Source organism: Gossypium hirsutum, chromosome D06, assembly GCF_007990345.1.
Source record: "Gossypium hirsutum isolate 1008001.06 chromosome D06, Gossypium_hirsutum_v2.1, whole genome shotgun sequence".
Classification (NCBI taxonomy): domain Eukaryota; kingdom Viridiplantae; phylum Streptophyta; class Magnoliopsida; order Malvales; family Malvaceae; genus Gossypium; species Gossypium hirsutum.
This window is the reverse complement of record NC_053442.1, coordinates 26,130,092-26,151,740: the sequence shown is the minus strand read 5'-3', so window position 1 is coordinate 26,151,740 and position 21,649 is coordinate 26,130,092. Positions and strand designations below refer to the sequence as shown.

Here is a 21,649-nt window from a genome sequence, read left to right as displayed (position 1 = left end):
AGTATGATAAAGAAGGGGAGGATGTGCCACTCCATTCAATGAAAAGAAAGCCATGTTATAAGCACAGTGCACGCAAATCTACCTGCAGACAATGAAGAAATAATCACTAACATCCAAGTTAGGGGAGTTCTCCTCCCCTTATATATTCATGCATTCATAATTTTTTTACTATGACATTTTTTGTATATATATTCCTGCATTCATGTTACATAGATGTTCATGCATTGAGGACAATGCATCCCTTAGGTTTGGGGGTGTATCGAGCATTGAAGATGCATCATGTATTTAGTAAGCATGCTCATTTTAATATACACATTCTAGTATAGCCAAATTTGTTTTACCACATAACTACCAAGAACTAGTTAGACTATAATGAGTACAATTTTTACTTGTGATGTTTGATGATGAGCTTAATTCTTCAATAAACCTAGTACATGTGATAGTGGATTAGGTGAATTTAGTTTATGTTAGGTTGCTTGAGAATCGAATCCTAAAACTGAGATATCCTAACCGCAATTACCATTAGACTATATTGAGTTTTTTTAATGAATTTAGAGATTCTTGAAGCTAAACTCAGTAAAATTCCCAAAGCATTACTTAAAGAATTACCAGTAGACACTTCAATACTTAAAATTGCCAAATAGGTCAGCAACACTTTGTTTGCTCCATTGTGTTGTTGGCTAAAAAATAGCTTAAGTAAGAGTGTGTAATAAAGAAAGAGGATAATTAGGGGCACTCCACTGTAGTAACAAGCTGAGTAGCTAAGGAGGTAGTTGTTTGCTCCATCCATCTTTTAAGTTAAAAGCCTTAGCTTCATGCGTAAATTCCATTCAAATCGTAATATGATTGAGTACCCGGTAATTTAGTGTATGCTCCATTGTGATTGTCGAGTCAAAGAATTGTGTGACGACCTGAGCCCCTATTACTGCTTTAAAAAAATAAGTTTAGATAAAAGACGAGCTAAGTAAATTTGGAGATACTAGCTATAGCCAAAATGCACACATGAGCACTTAGGATTTTTTTTAGGGTGAGATTCTTTACACTACCTTCGCAAAGCAATCCTTTAAAACTAGAACAAGTTTTTAGACATAAAAGATTGCTGAGAACTAATATATAAATTGTTCTTTGAGTGGACTGGTAGTACAAGGTGGTTATGTACAATGGTAATTTTTGCATTCATACATTCATGCATATTTGCTTGATGACAAGCAATGATTCAGGTTTGGGGTGTGATAACTCTTAAAAAGAGGTATAATTCATACTTTTAGACTTAGTTAACTGCTTGTACTTAAGTAAAATTAGTTTCATTTTAGGTAATTGCATGATTATTTTTAGTTAATCAAGCATTGCATGTAAAGGCTTGGGATGGTGATTACTTTAGTGCATCTATACTTTTAATTGTTTGTGGAAAGGCTTTGTGGTGGTTGAATGACAGGTTTGGGGAAGAAAGATAGCAAAGGATGGAGATTTTTCGAGGCATTATGAGAGATTTCCATGGCAATAATGAGAAAGAAAATGAAAAATACCCAGTCATCAATTAGAGCATTCAACAATTCCCCCCACATGCACGTGTAATGGAAAATATCCACCTCAAAATTAGGGAAAAAAATAATCATTGGCTGACGGCTTTTACCCTAAAGAAAGACCTAAGTATAAAAGAAAAATGGGGGATTGACGGATGAAAAGAGAGGTTTGCCATTAATTAGAGCTAAAGGTACAGCTGATTGCAAATACGAAGCTTCGAATGAGGTCTTTTTGTGACAATGAAGGTAATTTGAGCTACTAGGAGCTTGGGTGAAAACATACACCAGAAGCCAAGTTGGGGGAATTCGTGTTCTAAACCCAGATTTCTTCCTTTGCACTTTCTTCTAAATATGTTGATTTAAACTGTTATTTTGGGATGTTGATGATATTAAAATACCTGAATTTTCGTAGACCAATCATGAACTAACTTAACACAGGTGGGGATTACTTTTGATGATGTTTTAACTCCGATGAATGTTTATGGATGAATATGATTCAGTTTACTACTTTACCTAATGTTTATTTATATGCTTATTAGGGTTTTGATAAATGCTTGATAAGTTTGAAAGTAGTTTAATATCGATAGAGTTAGGTTGCTTGGACAAAAATTGGGTAATATAAGAGAACATTGAGTGAAATGCTCATGTAAACTCTAGAAATAAAGCTTTAACTTATACGATTTATAGGATTGTGCTTCAGTCATGGTTGTTAATTCTTAGCCTATAGATGTATAGTGTCTTAGGAGTGAGCAACTTTAGGTATCGTTTTTGATAGAGGTAGACCATGTTAGTACCCAATCGAGCAGTAGTTTATCATATTTTTGACATGGCATTGTTCCTGGGTTATAACTGATTCATTAGTAATCCTAGCCTTTACAATCAATATTCCAGTCTTGCTAGAATCCTTAGTGTTTTTATTCGATTTGTTGCAATTGCAATCTACGATAGTACATTTTATTACTTTCATCTTTAGTGTATTAATTGCATTATTATTTATAAAAATATCATTTGATTCATTTATCTTTTCTACTCAATTGTGATAATTTAGACAAAGAATACTAATCCAATCCTCATGGGAACTATACTCACTCATCCCTTTATTACTTGATTCGACGTGTATACTTGCACAACTCACACATCATATTAACATCCTACAGCCTCTTCCTCGAGCCCTCGATACTCGGGCACATTATGAGCAGCCCCTTGATCGGTGTCTAGAACATAAGTATGTACTCCGTTGGAATCTGCTCGATTGGATTCAGTTGACATCTTTGATCTATAAGAAACAAGTCAAACTGATTAGGAGTTATCACACTATCACAGGTTATAAAGTGGCATGTATTTCTAGATTCAATACATGCTATGTTTAGTCCTAGATTCGACTCAACCATAACTCTATTACCACAAAATTTAACACCCTATTCCCAGTCCGATCACCTGGTCTAAGCTATAAGGTATTACAATTGTAAAATGTTAACATTGTTCACTAACTAGACATAAATATCTAAATATCGCTTCACAATTAAATTACAATCATTTCCATGCTAATCAATCATATTCGGACTTAAATTGAGCATACGAACCATTTAAAACAAATCGAAAATAATTTTAGACTAAACTGAAACTTTTACAACAATTTAGGCAAAAAGTGAAAACAAGGGTCATCAGGCTGTTTGATAGAACTTAACCCATGTAGTTTCCAATTTTCAAACATGACTTTTAACTTAATTAACATTGCAACTTGATCCATTTCATCACTTACCATTTATCAAGCAAATAAACTCAATCGCAACATACATAAATACGTAATAAATCACAAAAACAAAAATTAATTAGTTCAACCAATTTACGAACTTACCAAAACACACTAGTTACCGACACTTAAACGATGACTACTTGACAACTTTTCATTTCCCATGATTATCAATTGACTAATTTTTTTCTTGTTCGTGCAAAAGAAACAAGCTTTGGCCGAAGCTTTGGTTTCTTAACGATGGTTTTCGGTTGAAGAAAGGTTGAAGAAGGTGAGAATAAAATGACCACTTTTTTCTTATTTTTATTTTATTAACTTTTAACTTTATTAAATGATAATAAAACATATAATTTTTATACTTAAACCATTTATTAACCGGCCAACTTAAGTAAATATGGCATATTTTCCAATTAAACCCATCCAACAATTAATTTAAACCCATTTAGCCCTTATAGACCAATAGCGATTAACTTTTACAGTTTTTACAATTTAGTCCTTTTTCCTTAATTAACTATCCCAACGTCAAAATTTCTAGAACAAATTTCAATACACCTATACAATCACTCCGTAAGTATTTAATAAAAATACTTACGAGCTCGATTTATAGCAATGAGGATCTGGTACCTCATTTTCCAAAATCACTTTAGGGATAAATTACTTATACTTAACTATTCATTGAATTAGCAAAATTTATCATATTAAAAATTCAATATAAAACTATATTTGACTCGTAAATATTAAATAATAATATCCACAGACTCACTCATCGAATTTTTGGTTCTAAAATCACTATTTTGACATCACTGAAAAATGGGTTATTATAGTTGTTGTTCTAGTTACGTTTTAACGAAGTAGTTGGAAAGGAAAAAAGGGACGAACCAAGAAATATAAAAATATTGGGTTTCTATTTACAGTTGTAAACCATTTATAAAAGTATCTTTGAAAGTGTATGACACGTGGTAGGTTCTAGTAAGAGCTCGGGTTCTATATATAAGTATTTAGGTTTAAAAAGAGGGAGCTTTATTCTTCATTCTTTAAGAAGTATTTCTGTCTAGATCTAAAGGAACCTAAAATATTTCTTTCTCACTCTTGAGCTAAAGATGAAGACTTAGATATTTACCAGTGATTGCACCATGGCAAGGTAAGATTTAAGACTCCGCATACTATGTTGCAAAGAGTAAATCTGTTAGACTGGGAAGATCAGTAAAATAGAGGATAAAAGGGGCCCTCATTGAGGATTTTAAATGTTAAAAATGATGGGGAAATGGGGTATATGAATATATCTTGATGAGCTTTTTTATTTTGTAGTAGTAGATTCTATTGATTGTAGAATGGAAGTCTGGATATGAAGCTTTGAATTGAAATAGGAGAGAATTAGATGAGTCTCTATGCTGACTCTTGTTTATAAGATGATAGTACTTGTAGATCTGTAAGAGAGTGGCTGAAAGATGATGTTGTGATCCTTAAAGTTACAATATGTTATGTGTGACCTTTTGTGTGATTATTGATGTATGTTTATGGCTGTGCTAATGTTTGATAAGAATGATATGCATACTTGGTATAGATTTGTTGAGTTCAAGTACGTCGATGTGAAGTATGGTTGCATTTAGATGTATGTATTGTGTATATGCGTCTTAGTTGTATGTAATACGATATGTTATGATAAGATTGGGAGCATGATGAGTCTATGTCTATCTCCGCGAAGTCTTCTAAAGGGGTCTATCGGGACTTTACACATGATCTCTTAAAGGAAAAGTCCATGGCCATGACACCATATTGTGTAAGACCATAGTTGGGCTTTGGCATCATATGGAAAAGAACTAAGGAATGTGATTACCCAAAAAGGTTCTCTGTGTGACGCAAGATAATGAGGGGAAAACCTCACAAAATGTGAGTCTAGGTGAATCCTTAACGTGAACACGCCAGAAAAGGGAAGTCTTTGTAGTAATCTATGAAAACGAAGCCTTTGTGACGATCTATGAAAAAGAAGCTTTTGTGGAAATCTATCAAAATGAAGCCTTTGTGGTGACCCATGAAAAGGAAGCCTTTGTGGCGATCCATGAAAATGAAGCCTCTATTGCGATCCATGAAAAGGAAACCTCTGTGGCGATCTATAAAAAGGAAGTCTTTGTGGCCATCTATAAAGAATGACCCTTTTTGCGTCCATCTGAAGGAAACGCCTCTATGGTGTACCTTGAGAGTAAGAAATGGTATTCACAGGAAACTCTAAAGGAACGATAGTTGTAATAAACTCAAAAGGACAAGCCCTTGTGGTGTATTATGTTACACCTTCGATGAGATATTCTAATAAACTTCCCTTGTGGAGAGCTTCTTATGAAATGTTATGACGTATCCTACATGACCTGAAGACAAGAACGGAGAAATTGGAATGCACTAGAGCATGTAGCAAATTCAAAGAATGTGTTAATTAGACTTGAAGAACAAATCTAAGTAAGGGCTATGTCTGGTAAATTGAATAACGTTATTTGTTTGTAATTATTAGAAGAAAAAGGGTATTCTCTATAAAGGATCAAATCGTATAATTAAAGAATGTATCTTCTATCTAAGTATGAAATCATTCATGGATTTCGAAAAAACGATGGCTTAAAGTATGTATGCAAGAATAACAGTATTTTGTCTGTATGGGCCTCAGGAATGGATATGGTTAAGGAATAAAAAAAATACAGAGTGAAGAACGTGAGTAACGTATCAAAGATGCGGAAAGTAAGGCATGACTTCAGAGTTAGGGGTGACAACTATGGTACGAAGAATGGCATTTTGAGAAGGAAATCACCAAAGACAAGTTGAGGAACAAAGAACAATGAGATGGCGAATTGAATTACTAGATGTGAAATACAAAAACGATTTAGGTAAATTGGTGTTTATCTCACTAAGTTCTAATGAACTAATATGGATTGTGTTTTCTATTTTAGTTTGAATGTGAGGCTGCACCTGGGGGACATAATGCCGGGACTATGCCCAAGGAACAACATATCAAATTATTATGCATACAAAGCAAGCTTTGATGGCATGATCAAGTCTGTTTGGCATATAAAAACCTTTGAATCAAGACAATTATGTTAGACCAGGACATCATATTAGTGATACTTATAATCAAATTCCCTATGTATTATACTCGAAATTTGTCATTGTTTATACTTATGTGTTGTATTATGAAGTATGGTAATTAAGCAGTTGAAGTCGATTGTAATTTATATAAGTAGAGTTAAGTTATATCTATATTAGTGTGGTAACACCCAAGATTCGGATCTGATTCATTGGATCAGGTTTGAAGTGTTACAACAATTTTATCATTTTTGTTAATGTGTGCTTCACACTGATCTGGCTCGGCAAATTTCGTAAGCTGATGATCTACAAGTAGAGAAACAACTAGAGTAAACATACAAATGCTTAGTAAATTCAAATGGAAATACTATGCCTACCTTGATCACTTAAAAGTATGATAACTACCAAACATTTTAGCATAAAATTTGGTTATCCTTGGAACATAATGCCATAACTAGTCACATGCCAACATTAACATCCAAACAAGTTAGACACATTTTTATATCATAAATAACATCACCTAATACCGAAGTACTTACATACCATTTATCAAGTTATAAGCATATACCATTTCAATTTGAAACACAATTCATGATAACATATAAATGTCACATTCCATATTCAATCTATAAAGTCACACCATTTGTGAGATATCCATTTCAATACATTTTCAAGCTTCCATTTTCAATTATAATGTTTTGTCTGATGGAACCCTGGTAAAACGGGCTCAGATACACATGAAAATTAAATTGCTTGTCCTAGCTAAAATTACATCAAGTTATCCATCCGAGCTAAACTTATATCATATATTACCCAAGAATCCACAAAAATTGCTAGATCTCATTATATTACTTGAGGATCTGCAACAAATGCTAAATCTCGTTATAATATGTAATTATCTATGTATAAGCACGCATATTACCCTATTATCATGTCAATCGTATCCTGACATTTCACTAAGTTCACATGGGCACCAATTACATATATTTCATTATCATCCTTATAATCAATCATTTTCATACATTTATACCCTGTAGTTGTTCACATGTTTCAATTCAATCTTTTCTAGCCATATGTGCCAAATTATTAGTATATCAATTTATACTCAAACATACATATACATTTATATACCAAATTAAATAATAGTACACATACCACATAAGATGAGTTAGTAAGTTCCATATGAACTTAACTATTCAAAACACCAAAATTAGTGGATTCTTCAAGGACTAATCCGTAATTTTAGCCTTTCCCTTATTAGCTCCACTTTGATCCAAATTTTGATCCATACAATTTTTTTATATAACCATTTAATACCAAACATTTTCATACTATGCCATGATATGCATGACCCTATATAATTCTACTTTTTGATTCCTTTTATATTTTACATTTTATTTAGTCCTTAAACTAGGGATAACATAACTTTCAATTTCTAGCTTCAGGTTAAAATCATATTTCATATATTCTCATTAGGGACATTATATTTTATATTTCTAACATAATTTCATAAAAAGTTTTGCATTTATTCAATTTTGTCCATAATATTACAAATTTAACAAACTAGCTAAATTAACTTTATAATCTAGTCATTTTCATAATTTAAGCTTAAAATCTATCAATTCCAAGCCTAATTCTTCAAATAATCAACAATGGAAATTTTCTAAAACTATAATGTATTGGATTAGAGGTGTATTGGGATTAGAGGTGTATTGGATTAGAGGTGTAATAGCTAATCCATTGTTTGGTTGAATGTAATGGAATAGAGGCGTAATAATAATCTTGTGTTTGGTTGAATGGAATAGAGGTGTAATAGCATAATGGAAAAAACTAAAATGACTAGAATACCCTTAGCATAAAATTGTTTTGGTAAATGATTATTGTTATTGTTATTTAAATTATAATAAGATTATTATTATCAATAATAAATAATTTAATCATATTTAAACATAATTATTATTAAATATATTTTAATTAAAATATATAATTTAATAAAATTCTTAATAATTAATATTCTTATATTAATTTATTGAAATCATAATATATGATACTGTAAAATATAAATTAACATAATTATTATTAAATATATTTTAATTAAACTATATAATTTAATAAAATTCTTAATAATTAATATTCTTATATTAATTTACTGAAATAATAATATATGATACTGTAAAATATAAATTAACATAATTATTATTAAATATATTTTAATTAAAATATATAATTTAATGAAATTCTTAATAATTAATATTCTTATATTAATTTACTGAAATCATAATATATGATACTGTAAAATATAAATTAACATAATTATTATTAAATATATTTTAATTAAAATATATAATTTAATGAAATTCTTAATAATTAATATTCTTATATTAATTTACTCAAATCATAATATATGATACTGTAAAATATAAATTAACATAATAATTATTAAATATAATTTAATAAAAATATATAATTTAGTAAAATTCTTAATATTAAATATTCTTATATGAATTTTCTAAAATCATAATATATAATACTATAAAATATAATTTAACATAATTATTATTAAATATAATTTAATAAAAATATATAATTTAATAAAATTCTTAATATTAAATATTCTTATATGAATTTTCTAAAATCATAATATATAATACTATAAAATATAATTTAACATAATTATTATTAAATATAATTTAATAAAAATATATAATTTAATAAAATTCTTAATATTAAATATTCTTATATGAATTTTCTAAAATCATAATATATATAATACTACAATACTTACAAATTCTATTAATCTGGTCCTAACTTTAAAAAATTCAATAAACTTAACCTTCAATTTTACATATTATATAAATTTAACCATTATTCTTAAAATTCAAAAATAAAAATTAAAAACTAAAAAATTTAAACATTTATTTTCGATAAAAATACATACAAAATTCTAAAAATATTTATAAATAAATGAATATCTATTTTTCTCATTTTTTTAACATGACATTTATTTATTAGAATAATAAATTTATAAATAAAACAATTTAAGGAGAAAAAGCAATGAAAAAGAATTAGACAAATTTAAAAAAATATTAAACATTAACTTGGCTGGATCTTGTACAAGGAAAACAAAGCCATTAACTTGGCAACCATACATCTGAAATAAGCATATGAAATTGAAGTTCAAAATAATCAAAGAAAATGAAGCTTCAAAATGTGTGACATTGAACACATAATCAATTACAGAAAAGTTGCTATGTTTTGGCACTAAAAGCAACCGCAAGCCACAACTACCAGCATGTCAAGGATTAAATTTGTTTTGGCACCAAAAGTAAACCACAAGTCACAAGAACCAGCATGTCAAGGATTGAATTTGTTTGGGCACTAAAAGCAACCGCAATCACAAGCCACAAGTACCAGTCCAACCCCTTAACCTACAGCTTAATTGCAGAAACCTTATGAGCCCTCAAACTGATATATATTGCCGAATCTTGGTAAGAAGAAGCAAAGGAGAGAAAAGGGGTTTTCCAGGAATGAAAGAAAATGAAAATGAATACCTTGAAAACGGCATAATTAGAAAACAACATGCTCAGTTAGTAAGCAATAAAGAATATTTAGTTTAAATGACAGGAAGGAAGTCTAATTCATTATGCACTCCTTTGTGCTAATAGGAACCATTTCATAGTCGAGCATACGAACAATCAGAAACAGAAACTTATATAATATCCAAGGCAACACCAATGTTCGTGAAGAGAATTCAGAATTACGAACAGCCAAAAACAAAACTTGAAAATAACCTACATAAAAGCGTTCAATGGTATATTTCATATTTACTCCAGGCTAATGTTATTTTCTCCACCAATTTTAAAAACATTGAGCATGACTAACTATCCACAGAAGCAAGTAAGAAAACGAAATTCTAAATTCCACAAAAGAAACCAACTACTGCAAAACTTGAGAGCATCAGGAATAACCATTCTCTTGTCTTGTCATATGGTGCAAGAATCCCCTCATAAGCCTTCAATTCACACCAGCGAAAGCTGCCACCCCATGCTTAGTCTTTGCAAGGAATCATCCTGCAATCAAAGAAAATATCAATTACCATAAGGACAGTCAAAATGAAGCCCAGTTATATACTCCATATATGCTGAAGCCAAACACATTGCCTTTGCACCATAAGATTCATAGACCTTGTCAGCTATTGGTTTTCTCTCAATCCAACAATAATAACCTGAAGCACACTCATTCTACTCTCTTTCAATTCGTCCCTACATTTTACCTATAACCAACTATAACAAACACACAGATCTCTAACAAGAAAAACCAATAGCAAACTCTCATTATTAAACATAAAGCCAAATTGATTAGGAAACTACTTTGGAGGAAGATTGGCAGTAAGTTGCTCAAGTCAAGACTAGGAAACGGATCTCTAGATTCAATTTTGTAACACATGCAAGTTTACCAAGTCTACCACTCATTTCACTACACAAAGACACCCTGAAAATATTGCATTCGATCATTTCACAAGAAAATAGATTGATAATCTGAACATCCATCAGTATTGCAAATGATAAGCTAGAATTGGCAGGGATTTACAGGTCCACGATAGAAAGTAAAGCAATCCAGTATAATGAACCAGAAAGCCTTACATAGAAAAGAACATATATGATATTAAAATCAATAAAAACCTGGGAGGAGTTTGTCCCAGCGAAGAGTCCTCTTCATCACCAGTCGAGTACAAATTAGTAAAATTTGACTCGAACTTTTCATCATCCACATCGACTCGTGGTTGCACCTCCAATTCATCCATCAATTCATCATCGGTCTCCTTATGCTTCCCAGCCAACTTTCTTCGCAAAATGGCCTCAAGAACTGAAGGGAGTGCCTCTTCATACCCTTCAAAGTACTTCTTGATTCGGGTTTTCAGCTCTGGCACCAAAGAACTAACAAAGTTTAACAACATAACAAAAAAATAAATTAAAGACTTGTTCAAAGTCGGGCAAGGTTTAGGGATTCTGATTTGGGGAAAAGGGGAAACGGGAAATGGGGAAATGGTTGTTAAAGACTTGTTCAGAGAGGGAGCTGGAAAGAGTCGAGTTTTCAGCGTTGGTTGAAAAAGACTGGGAGGGTAAAACAGGGCATAGAAATTGGGAAGACGTCCGTAATAGCTAATCGTCATTTGGGAAGGGAATACAAAAGCAGAGATTTTGGGGAATAGGCCGGTAATGTAATACGCCTGTAATAGGCATACAGTGAACCAAACGCCGGATTAGGTGAGGCGCGCGGAATAGATGGGTAATCGCATACCCATTACAGCGAACCAAACACGCTGTAACAGTTTATCAAATTGGTACATGGGCTAGCTAAATCAAGCTTTCATTACCCCAAATCTATAAAAAGTTATAAGAAAATGACTTGATGTTATTCATAAATCAAGGATCGAATGCTTGAAGGACTTTAAACCCATTAGAGATTTTCCAATATGCTATTCTCTGTAATTGGCTCTTTTTTTTGATCGGACCGATGTTCAACTGGAGCTCTGAACCCAAAAGATTAGTGGCATTTCTTTTACTATTTTTTGAATACCGACTTTTCTCTATTTGAAGATGCAGTTCAGATGAAGCTCTTCATTTTTTTCAATTTTGTAGGCTTCGATTCAGGTCTCTTTCTCTTTTGGTTTTTTTTTTGAATTTGTGGTTGGTTTTCTATCGGTCTCTCTTCTCGGGCTGTTGAGTTTGTGAGTTATGGATTGGGGATCTAGGCTTGGTGTTAAAGTATGATGATGGATAGGTAAGGTGTTGTAAGATGGCTATGGAAATGGTGGAGTTAGGCAAGTTGAGGAGGTTGCTATTTAGATATGGTAATGGTTAATTGAGGGAGGGGAGCTAGTGTATAGACGAGGGAAGGTGTTGAATGGTGAAGGCAGTGGGGTACTTGATTGGTGTTGGTAATGGAGGTTTTAGCTTCTGGGTTAGCTCAGACAAACTAAGAATCTTGTTGTGCTATTATTGTCTTCTTTTTTTAATGAAAATGTTGCTAACCTCCACTTCTTATTGCAGGGTGCTTATAACGGAGCATTGGCGTGGGACTTTGGTGAAGCTGGTGTGTGCAGTAGGGTGCTTGATGGGATTTGTCAGCAGAAGGTATGGTGGTGGCAACGTAGGAGCGATAGGGCAAGGAATGTATTCAATTGATGAGATAGTGACTATGTGAGGGATCGAAATGCATAATTTGTGAAAGTCAAAAGGCTTTTTATATATACATACCAATGAATTGAAGCCCAAAACTTTTAAAACATGACTCAAATAGTGAAAATGGCTCAAATTTAAATTAATGCAATAAAAATTCTTCTAATCTAAATAATTAGTAGATTGGATAAAATACTTGGGTGTCTATACTAGGAGTTGATGGTTTGGACTTGAAATTTTAAATCACTTTTCAATAGCAAATTTTTCTATCAACATGATAGAAGTTTATTTATTTTTCTTGATGATTATTCTAGAGCGAAAGAAAAAGAAGAAAAGATTAAGATTTGAGGGGAGGAGGGTGATGTTGATGGCAACTAATATGAATGAATAAAAAACACATACAAAATCAAATATTCACAATGAAGTTTTTAATAACCCAACTTGATCTTCATATTCCTTAATGTTCCCTTTAGGATTCTCCTCAAATCTTGCTATCCTGAATTGTTTTAGCTCAACTCCCTATGCCTCTCCTATAAGCGCTAAATCAGTCAAGGGTCCCTATTGCAGGTGACATCTTGATTCCATGACCTGAAAACCCACCTTCGATCACCACATCCTTCCTGAACTCCCCTCTCAAAAAATCGATCATGAAATCCTCATTAGGTGTCATCAAGTACACACACAATTGAATCATGACCGGTTTGCTCAAATCGACTTTCCCTTTGAATCATTGCTCGATCCATTGCTTTAATGAGTCGAGCACAAGTTCTGGTCCCTATGGTCTTTTGTTTGGGTTACATTGATATCCTCCATGTACCGCTACTTTAATCAATCCCGGGTACTCCAATGATGGTGTGCCAAAAATGTACGAATGTCCATAGCTAGTGAACATCGGAAAATCATTCCCGATTGCATACTCGACCTCGTGTCCGTCCTTAATCCGCCAATAACATACATTGGCTTCCAATGGTTGGATAGGAAGTTCAATGCCCTCTGTTTTAACCAAATTTCTCATCCAATCGCCCACTACCACCACATATTTTTTACCCCAAAAAATTTCACCATTGCTTGCAGCTACCTTCAATCATTGGTCACCATCTTTGTTTATGCTAACCAGTGTGGTATTGTCCTTAAGGCATGCACCATTCTTGAAAGCCAACATTTGGAACATTAGCACTGCATTGGTGGGCTTGATGATGCAGTCGAGCTCGCACAACATGCCAATCTAGACCTCCGGTATATCGATCTGTCTTGAAAATCTCTCAGCAGCTTGCCGGTGATCGAGGACTTGGTACGGGATGGTGTTCTTTCTACAAGTAGCGAGCACAAAAAGGAGACTCTTGGCGTCGGATGGGCCCATGTCAAAGTGTTGGGCCTTGAAGTAAACCTTGAACCCAATTTCAGATTAAGCCTACTCCCACAACCGATAGGACTCATCGACTAAGCCGAGGTAGTAGTCTTCAAGGTATGTTGCTTGTATGGTGCGTGACTCACCATGAGAGGAGCTTTGATGGTGCAGAAAGTCAAACCGCTCGAGGAGTAGCGTTTTTTGGCCTCTTTTGGTTAGTTGGTACACCGTGGAGCTCCCCACGACGCCCGCCCCTACGACAATTACGTCAAATTCATTGTCCGAATATCCCATATTCGTCGCACTGTTACAATGACAAAAATGGGGTTTAGCTATTGCTTTCAACTTGGCTTAGTTATTATTTCACAGAGTGTGGCATATATAATAGTACTAGCGAATAGCAGTAGGTATTTAAAATGATATTTTAATGTAAAAAAAGGCCCACATTTGAGAGGTAATTTCATAATTGCCATACGTTGTTTGTTTCTTCCTGATTTGACTAAAGATTAATGCTAAATTCCGTAATACATATGGAAAGTTCGTAAGCAATATATTTGGAACGTTTCATGTTCTAATTATGCTCTCAGTTCATGTATTTTTTCACATTTGAAATTCAGTCCTTTTTTTTAATTCTATAAAATCCCTCAATTCTGTTCATTTAATAATTAAATTTTAATTAATAAAATCATTAAAATATTTATATTAAAGTGTGTTGTAAGCATTTTTTGTTCGAGTCAAACTCGAATTAAGCTTGATTTGCACAATAAAAAGATTCAAGCTTTTTGAATTTTATGATTATTTTCTACCCATGACTATTGTTATTAACAGAAAAAGATCTTGTGTTTTCTTAATAAAAACCCAATGTTTTGAAATTAAATTTTTTTATATTTTCTCAAATTCGTAAATTTATTTTTGTTTAAAATTGATTATGACGCAGTGAATTATGTGATATTTTTAAATTAATACAATGAAAGCCATGAAAAAAAGTATGAATAATCTTACAACATCATATTTAATGTTTTTATTTGCTTATTTAACCTCTCACAAATATAATATTAACCAAACAAATATTTTTTAAAAACAAATCACATAATTTAATTTAATAAAAAATCATGAACTGAATCATCAATTAAAGTTTTTTTGTGACACTCATCAATTAAATTTTAATTATTAAGGTTGAAATGAAGTCTTATTAATGATGAAATAGGACTTTATTGAAAAAAGAAAAAGAAAAGGGACTTCATCATTAAAAATAAAGAGTTGATAACGAGAATCTTTTGGAAAGCCAATCCCTTTGTCATATTAGGCAGCTTTATTTGTGCAACAACCCTCATTTTTTGTCACCACCCATTTATCCCTTTCCTTTTTTTTCTTTTTTTTATGGTTAATTGATCTTTTGCTTTCTATGATGGCCCATTTTAGTATTATTATTTGACACATTTAATAGTTATAAGCTCAGTGTATTTATGCATGTATGCTTAGAAATTAATAACATGGTGTTTGTTTTAAGCAGGTTCCAAAAATGGTGGGTCTTGGATGACCTAATGCAATCACAATTGAAATGATTTTCTATATTCAGTAGGTTCTGCAACATACAGTCTGGCATTGTAGCATCATCCTATCATAACGACAAATTGAATATGGAATGGCTGACTCATCAATGACTAAACATTTGACCCACTAACAATAACATATTCACTCATCATCCTTATTGTACTCCGAAATTAGAACTTGTTGCAACTTGAGAATGATTTAAGCATAGTATTTTATATTTGAGTTTGATTTTGATATTTAATTAGATATTAAAGTTTTTCTTATCTTAATTTGATATTTGAGTTTGATTTGTATATTTAATTTTAGCACTTAGACTGATACAGAAGCAGATGGGTTGACATTCTTTAAATTTAATTCACTGAAGCTGCCAATTTTAAATTCTGAAAGATCAGTTAACTTGCAACGCATTTTTGAATAAAATATAAACATTTTTTTAGTCAAGATGTCTTATGATTGATGAAAGATCGATCTCTTATATTCAAAACTCACTTTGAATCATCTTATTTCGAGTTCGGTAACTCAAGTTATGACCATTTCAGTGAAGACTGCACAAGCAGAATTTTCAGGACGAGATTATTATAGAAATTATGAATTTTTTGCTCTTATTCGTGTTTAAAATATATTGAGTTTTGTTTTAAGGCTTAATTTGATTATATATAATCCTGATATTTTATTAGTTAAGTTTAATATTTTTAAATTTATTTATTTCAAATATTAGGATTTTTTTTTAAATATTTTAGGTTGCTTAGAAGTTTTATATTTCTTAGTTGGCAAGAAGATTTAGTTCAACTAGAATTACTTATTGTTTAGCCAAATTAGAAGTTTATTTGAATTAGGAGTTTGTTTTTCAGTAAGTTTTTTGTGGAGTGTGCCTCTCATTTTGGCCAAAATGGATTCGATGTCATGACGACGAAGAGCTGACGTCTCAGCGACGCGACACACAATGTCTTAACGACGTGACATGTGACGTCCCGATGAACAGATAGTTATGTCACGACGTGGCGACGTGTTCCCTACTAAATCGGGTTTCTTCTCCTAGTTAATCTCTTCTATATTTTCTCAGTCGAACTCTAATAACTCTAAGAATATTTTAATCAAATTAGCCCATGAATTTTAGTGTATAAATATGGCTTTTAGCAACCTTAGAGAGTTGGATTCAACAACACAGTTAAGAGAGAGTTTTGTGAGAATTTTGGGAGAACTTTGTATCTTGGGTTTGAGTTTATTTTTGTTTCTCTATCTAATACTCATTATCGATTATTTGTTGTTTTAGTGAAATTTTCTTTACTCGTGGCTTTGTTATTCTCCTAAAATGAGTTTTTACGTAAATATTTGTGTTCAATTTTCTCTATTTGCTTGTGTTCATTGCTTAATTTGGGTTTATCCCCAACAAACTAGTATCATAGCTTGGTTCAGATTCCGCATTCAACCCGTTTAGAGATGGTAATAAGATACGATATCGAGATGTTCAATGGAATTATAAATTTCAGTTTATGGTAAGTTTAGATTACGATAATTTTAGTTCAGAATGGTTTGAAAAATGTCATTGTAGGACATAATCCCGCAGATGTGAATCAGACAGAATGGGAGGATATTGATGAGAAGGTCTATCAACATTTCAATTGTGCCTCACGAACAATCTATTGTAGGAGGAGCTTACAGAGAGAATAAAAGTAACCTTATAGAGAAAATTAGAATCCCTTCACATGACAAAGTCTCTCGCAAATCGCTTGGTATTGAAATAACAATTATACACGTTCCATATGGTCGAACGTAAGTCTATTAGGGCTCACATTAGTGAATTTGTCACTCTCTTGAATGACCTAAAAAAATGTTAAGGCCAACATGAAAGATGAAGATCAGACTATGTTATTGTTATGTTCTTTGCCCCTTCATATAAAACTTTTAAGGAAACCTTGATTTATGGTAGAGAGAGACTCTCATTTGAAGACATGAAGGGAAACATATTGAGCAAGGATAAACTTGACAATGAATTAGATTTGAAAAACAAGTCAGATGGGCAAGTCTCAATTTTAGTTGCAAGGGGTAAGCAACAATCTAGAAAATCAGATCAAAACAGGCCTAGGTCGAGATTGAGATCAAGAAACTAAGACAAGAAATGTGGCTACTACAAAAAGGTGGATCACATCAAAATAGAATGCTATAAACTTTAGACTAAAAATAAGAGGGCTACCGAAAATGATGAGGAAGGGAAGTAAAAAGCTAGTGTAGCTGATGCTAGTGTAGCCGAGGACAGAGGTGATGATTTATTCCTGTTGTCAATGACTGAAAGGTCCAAGTTCACATCCAAGTGGATCTTGGATTCAAGGTGTTCTTATCATATGTGTCCCAATAGGGACTAGTTCTCCACATACAGTTAAGTTGAAGGTGGAGTTATGCTTTTGGAAAATAACTCACCCTGCAAAATAACTAGCATTGGTACCATTCAAATTAGGAAACATGACGGGATAATCAGAACATTATCAAATGTCAGGCATGTGCCTGATTTAGAGAAGAATCTCGTCTATTTGGGTATTCTAGACTCGAATGGTTGCAGGGTCGTCATTGAGTCTAAAGGTTTGAAAATATCTCATGGAGCTCTTTTCTTGATAAAAGGGAAAAAATTTGGTAGCCTATACATTCTACAAGGTTCAATGGTGACCGGTTTGACAAAAATTACAAAAACATAGACGAAATCATTGCCATGTTGCGACAAGGACTCCCATGACGTCGTGATGACGAGACAAAAATTCCTTTTTTATGAAGTCTATATCAACTTAGTTGTGGCACATACGACTCGGTAATATGAGTGAAAAAGGTATGACCGCTTTAAATAGAAGAGGTCTTCCAATAGACACCAGAGTTGGAAAGTTAGATTTCTGCGAGCATTGCGTTTATGGGAAGTAGACTTAAGTCAACTTTGATTTGGTAGTACACGAGACAAAAAAGGACTCTTAACTACATTTATTCTGACTTATGGGGTCCAATTCTAGTCGTCTCCAAATGAGGTAGCTGATATCTTCTAACTTTTATTGACGACCACTCTGGGAAAGTTTGAGTTTATTTCCTGAAGCAAAAGAATAAAGTCTTTGGGATCTTTAAATAGTGGAAGACCTTACTATAAAAATAGATTAGAAGTCCATAAAGTGGTTAAGAATGGGTAATGGTCTGGAATTCTGTTCACTTGAGTTTAACGATTACTACAAATGGAAAAGAATCAAAAGGCAACGCACAGTTGTTACCCCGCAGAAGAATGGTGTTGCTGAAAGGATGATCAAAACTTTACTTGAGAAATCCTGATGTATGCTTTCAAACGCAGGTTTAGAAACAGAGTTTTAGGTTGAAGCAGTAACCTGGCAAATTATTGTTGGAAAAACAAGTTTGGAAAACGTAGCAGAAGATAAGTTTAAGGGAAAAACTAGAGTTTGAAATTTTTTTCCAAAAACAAGAACTTGGTTGTGATATCTAAAATAATAAACACTTAATCAAAATTGTATCTTTTCGATTCATCTAGGATGAATGCTTCGACCGAGTAGTCTTTATGTTATCCTCAAGCTCACATCTTCCGAATGTGGGTTCACTTCGAATCAGAAAATTTTCCACAAAATTACTAGTACGGTAATTTCACAATTTCTCTAAACTTTAAGGTTAATTTGTTAATAGGAAAAATATCTTTTGAAATCTTCTGAAATAATTTCTTCAAAAAATTCTCTCTACAAATTTCTCTTGAAATAATTGAGTAATTTCTTATTGTCCTTCAAAATTAGAGCTTGTTGCAACTTGCAAGTTGAGAATTAAGCCTAATGCAATATTTGATATTTGAGTTTGGTTTTAATATTTAATTGGATATATAAGTTTTTTTATCTCAATTTGATACTTGAGTTTGGTTTGAAAATTCAATTTTAGTACCTAGACTGGTACATGCGTAGATGGGGTGACATTATTTAAATTTAGTTCATTAAAGCCGACAATTTTAAATGCTGAAGAATCAGTTAACTTGCAACGTATTTTTTAATAAAATCTAGACTTTTTTAGTCAAGATGTCTTCTGATTAATGAAAGATCGATCTCTTATATTCAAAACTCACTTTGAATCACCTTATTTTGGGTTCGGTAGCTCGAGTTATGACCATGTTAATGAAAACTACATGAGTAAAATTTTCAAGGTGAGAATATTATGGGAATTATGAATTTTGGGATCTTATTCGTCTTTGAACCATATTGAGTTTGGTTTTAAGGCTTAATTTTGATTATAGTAATCCCCGATATTTTATTTGTTAAGTTTTATGTTTTTTTTGTATTTATTTATTTTGAATATTAGGATACTTTTAAATATTTTAGGTTGTTTAGAAGTTTATTATTCTTAGTTAACAAGAAGATTTAGTTTAACTAGAATTACTTACTGTTTAGCAAAATTAGAAGTTTATTTCAATTAGGAGTTTGTTTTTCGTTAAGGTTTTTTGTGGAGTGTGCCTCACACTTTGGCTAAAATGCATTCGAAGTCATGGTGACAAAAAGCCGATGACGCGACACACAACGTCCTGACGAGAAGAACCGAAAGTCTTGAAGACGCGACATGTGACATCCCGACGAGCCGATAGTGATGTCACAACGTAGCGACGTGTTCCCTACTAAACTGGGTTTCTTCTCCTAGTTAAAATCTGCTATCTTTTCTTAGTTGAACTCTAATAACTCTAAGGATATTGTAACCAGATTGGCTAACAAATTTTAGTGTATAAATAGGGCTTTTAGCAACCCTAAAGAGTTAGAATCAACAACACAATCAAGACGAAGTTTTGTGGGAATTTCGAGAGAACTTTGTATCTTGAGTTTGAGTTTATTTTTGTTTCTCCATCTTGTATTCCTTATCGGTTATTTTTCGTTTTAGTGAAATTTTCTTTGTCCGTGGTTTTTTATCCTCTTAAGAGGAGTTTTTCTATATAAATATTTGTGTCCAATTTTCTCTATTCATTCATGCTTGTTGATTAATTCAGGTTTATCCCCAACAAACTGGTATCAGAGCTTGGTTTAGATTTTGTATTCAAACCGTTTAAATATAGAAATGAGATACGATATTGAGAAGTTCGATGGAATCACAAATTTCAATTTATAGTAAGTTCGAATGACAACAATTCTTGTTCAGAACAATTTGAAAAAGGTCGTTACAAGGTAAAAGCCCGCGAATGTGAATCAGACGGAATGTTAGGATATTGATAAGAATGCTCTATCAACAATTCAATTGTACCTCACAAACAATGTATTGCACGAGGTGCTTACATAGAAAATGACAACAGCTTTATAAAGAAAATAAGAAGCCCTTCACTTGACAAAGTCTCTCGCAAATCGCTTGGTATTGAAATAATGATTATACACATTCCCTATGGCCGAACGCGAGTCTATTAGGGCTCACATTAGTGAATTTATTTCTCTCTTGAATGACCTGAGGAATGTCGAGGCCAACATAGAATATGAAGATCAGACTATGTTATTGTTGTGTTCTTTGCCCCTTTCATATAAAACTTTCACAGAAACCCTAATTTGTGGTAGAGAAAGATTCTCATTTGAAGATGTGAAGGTAAACTTATTGAGTAAGGATAAACTTAAGAAGGAGTTAGGTTCAAACAACAAGTCAGATGGGCTAGCTTCAATTTTGGTTGCAAAAGGCAAGCAACAATCTAGAAAATCATATCAGAATAAGCCTAGGGCGAGATCGAAATTAATAAGTCAAGATAAACAATGTGGCTACTGCAAAAAGATGGGTCATTTTAAAAAAAAGTGAGCTACCAAAAATGATGAGAAAAGGGAAGCAGAAAGCTTATGTAGCAAGTGCTAGTGTAGTCGAGGACTGAGGTGATGATTTATTGTTGGTGCCAATGACTCAAAGGTCTAAATTCACATCCAAGTGGATCTTGAATTCAGGGTGCTCCTACCATATGTGTCCCAACAAGGACTGGTTCTCCACATATAGTTCAATTGAAGGTGAAGTTGTGCTTTTGGAAAATAACTCACCCTACAAATTAACTCGCATTGGTACCATTCAGATTAGGATGCATGATGAGATAATTAGAACATTATTAAATGACAGGCGTGTGTTTGATTTAAAGAAGAATCTCGTCTCTTTAAGTATTATAGACTCGAATGGTTACGAGGTCATCACTAAGTCAAGTGGTTTGAAAATATCTCATGGAGATCTTGTCTTGATGAGAGGGCAGAAAGTCGGTAGC

The 21,649-nt window shown here is 32.5% G+C and overlaps 1 long non-coding RNA gene and 1 pseudogene across 1 annotated transcript; both read right to left on the bottom strand.

Annotated features, from left to right (window-relative positions):
• Nucleotides 1-10,123: 10,123 nt before the first annotated feature.
• Nucleotides 10,124-11,182, bottom strand: LOC107901638 (uncharacterized). Its single transcript, XR_001685335.2, has 2 exons — nt 11,025-11,182; nt 10,124-10,412 (listed from the first exon to the last, which is right to left on the bottom strand). It is a non-coding gene; the product is annotated as an uncharacterized lncRNA (long non-coding RNA).
• Nucleotides 11,183-12,771: 1,589 nt separating this feature from the next.
• On the bottom strand, nt 12,772-14,242 carry LOC107901639 (probable sarcosine oxidase; annotated as a pseudogene).
• Between the last annotated feature and the right edge of the window lie 7,407 nt (nt 14,243-21,649).